The sequence below is a fragment of the Alligator sinensis genome, unplaced genomic scaffold (assembly GCF_000455745.1).
Source record: "Alligator sinensis unplaced genomic scaffold, ASM45574v1 scaffold728_1, whole genome shotgun sequence".
NCBI classification, from domain to species: domain Eukaryota; kingdom Metazoa; phylum Chordata; order Crocodylia; family Alligatoridae; genus Alligator; species Alligator sinensis.
Genome location: NW_005842825.1, coordinates 624,225 through 626,999, shown reverse-complemented (window position 1 = coordinate 626,999; position 2,775 = coordinate 624,225).

Here is a 2,775-nt window from a genome sequence, read left to right as displayed (position 1 = left end):
TGCATTTCTGTGCTGCAAGGAAGAAATGCATCCTGCAAATTGGCGGGAAGTCTCTTGCACCGAGGTTCTTCTGTGCAGCAAAAACCCTCACTGTGCAAGAGGCTCTCATGTGGCAAGAAAATTCCATCGTGCTGAGGCACCGAAATCACTGGGTTGTGACAACAGCTACAGGCATGTTACTCCTGTAATAAAAATAATGGGGGCCTCTAGTATTTTCTGCAATCCAGTAAGGGTATGATCCATAAGCTTGCAACACTTTTTCTGATGGAGCTGCTATGTCCTGGATCAAGGCAGGCAGAATTACAGTTTACTGAACTAGTAAATTAGCCCAGGGCCAAACTATAATTTGTAATCAGTGGATAAGTAGCAAAACAGTGGAAAGAGGCATCCCAGGAGTGTAACCCCACCCTGGTTTGTGATGCTTAGCTAAAGAGACCTTGTTTTAAAGATTTACTTTGTGCCCCCTGAAAGTGGAAAGGAAGTTGCGGGAGTCATCTGGCTCCAGTAAGATGGAGAAATGGAGTAAAGACGCACGTTGTTCCTCAAGCTGATCGTTACAAGTAAATGGTGTGATCCAGGAGCCATGATGAGACGAGTCTCTGGAGGTTGCACAGGGATAATACAAAAACTGCTTTAGCTCAGTTTCAAGACATTTATGGTTATCTTGAGCAAGGTAGAGAACACTCACCCAGATTATTTTCAAACAACCAGTTTTGCTCCTGCTTTAGCAGAAAGGATATATATACAAGTCACCTTGAGGTGTGAGCTTTTGATTAGTGCCATTTGTTGTGCACATTGTTTTGAGAAATAATATTTATTATATCCTTGGCTTGCCAGTCTGATTTCTTGCCTTAGTGATATACTATGCACTGGTCCTATCTGATCAACATGCTTGTGGTAACATCATTTACCCTTTGAGTTTGTGTAGAGAGGGCTATGTTAGTCTGAAGTCAGGCAGAAAGCAGGGGATCGTGGCATTTTAAATAGTAACTAGCTCAGAGAAGCATGAGGTTTCGTAGAAAACACCTACCTACTTCATATACTGCTATGAACGGACTTGCAGAGAGCAGGGCACCAAATAAAAAGGAATGAAGTAATTTAAATATAAAGGATAGGGAAAGTGGAGGAAAGATTTAGAGGAGGAGGCACTCCTGAGAGAAACAAAGGTGGATTGAAGAGATCCAAAGGGATAAACAAAGCAGTTAATTTATTGAGAGACACAAGGGTTATTAAAGCTAGTCCAGGTAATAGGATAAGAATCCAGAGTCTCTATTGAGCCTCTTAACACAATCCAGGCTGTGAATGAATTCTTGTTCCATAATTTAATACTCAAGTTGATTTTTTAAAAGTTTTGTTGGCTAAGAACAGCCACTCTGATGTCAGTGATGAAATGTCCAGGGAGGCTGAAGTGTTTTGTCATAGGCTTTTGTGATTTATATAAATTATATATATTTTATATGCATGTTTATACATTACATTAAAGGCATAATCATTAGGGGTGTGCAAAGTGGGCCCTATTCAGTTTGGATTCGGCCTGAATCAGGGACAGTGATTTGATTCATTCATTCGGATCACTGTCTCCAATTCGATTCAGCTGAATCCCAATCTGAAGATTCAATGCCGATTTGGACAATCAGCAATTTGGACATAGACACAGCTTTAAATATTTTTTCTACATACCGTGAGGTACCAGCACAGCTTGTGATCGATGCTGTGGCGCATGGAGCGTCCCTCAGGAGCGGGGGGGGGCGGCCCTCCATGTGCTCAGCAGTGAATCTGGAAGTAGACTGGAAGTACTTTAGGTCCACTTCCAGGTGTACCAGGGAGCACGCTGGGCCCCACCCCCCCGCACCTCCCCAGGTCGGCAATTAGCTGCAGGGAGACTCTGGGTGCCTCCCCCGACCCAGGAGGTACAAGTTGCCAAGCCAGGAGGGAGGGGGGCCCCCCCAAGCACACTCCTTGTCAGACCCAGAAGTGGACTGGAAGTGCTTCTGGTCCACTTCTAGGTCTGTTGCCGAATGCGCTGGGGAGCCCATTGTGCTTCTGTGGGATGCTCCATGCACCCCAGCATGATAGCATTCATGAGCCCTTGCTACCTAGAGGTATGTAGAAAAAACATTTAAAGCTGTCTCTATGTCTGAATCTCTGAATTTCTCCGAATTGATTTGGAGGGTTCCCATTTGATTCGGAGAGATTTAAGGGTCCTTTGATTCGATTCGGAGATTCGGCCATCAAATCTGGCCGAATCTCCACTGAATTGAATCAGGGACTGAAGCTTCGCACAGCTCTAATAATCATTGGGTTCTGTTAGAGACCCCAACCCAGTGCCTCCATTTTTTTAAAAGGTTTTAGCCTGTCTGTTTACTGGTATCTATTTTTAATCTGGTTGTGCTATGCAAGACAGAATTTTTCTTTCCAAGCAAATTTTAATTTTTTTTGATGACCCAAGGAATTTTCCTTACGCTTGTTTTAGAACAACAAATTATAAATGTTATTAGTCTCGTCTCTGTTACAAAGGTATTTTTAAATCCCTGTTAAATTCAAGTGTGTGTGCATACATGTGTGCATGTGCATTTCCTAACTTACATCAGTTGTGCCCTTTAAAATGTACTGTGTTGTGCATCTTCAGATACCAATGCTTGAAAGACAGTGCAAGTTTTACTGAGAGGAGGAAGATGAAATAAATGAAAAGTCTGTGCTCTGAGCATTATGTTGCTCAATTCTTCCACCTTGTGGCCTCTTCATCTAATTATAAACTGAGGGTTTGCCTTCTCC